Raw genomic sequence first — 267 nt, 5'->3', positions numbered from 1 at the left:
GAAGCAGTTCGAACCTGGTTTTTCCGAAAGTGGTTCAAACCCTTTGCTGTCCACACCAGCAGCTCCCAAAGTGGCCCAAATGTGCACGGGGCAGCATCAAGCCATCTCCCCACCATCCATGTGCTTCAAACACACTGCTGACAACTGACTGCTGCTTAGATGCTATCCCATTGGATGGCCGCTCCTTTGATTGGCTGCGCAATCGCACCTGTGATCTTCCATCGGTACAGGGCATCAGAGCCTTGGTTTTCCCAGTAAAGCATTGGC

This window comes from Sceloporus undulatus, chromosome 6 (genome assembly GCF_019175285.1).
Source record: "Sceloporus undulatus isolate JIND9_A2432 ecotype Alabama chromosome 6, SceUnd_v1.1, whole genome shotgun sequence".
NCBI classification, from domain to species: Eukaryota; Metazoa; Chordata; class Lepidosauria; order Squamata; family Phrynosomatidae; genus Sceloporus; species Sceloporus undulatus.
The sequence above is the reverse complement of the archived record's forward strand: the minus strand, read 5'-3'. Positions refer to the sequence as shown.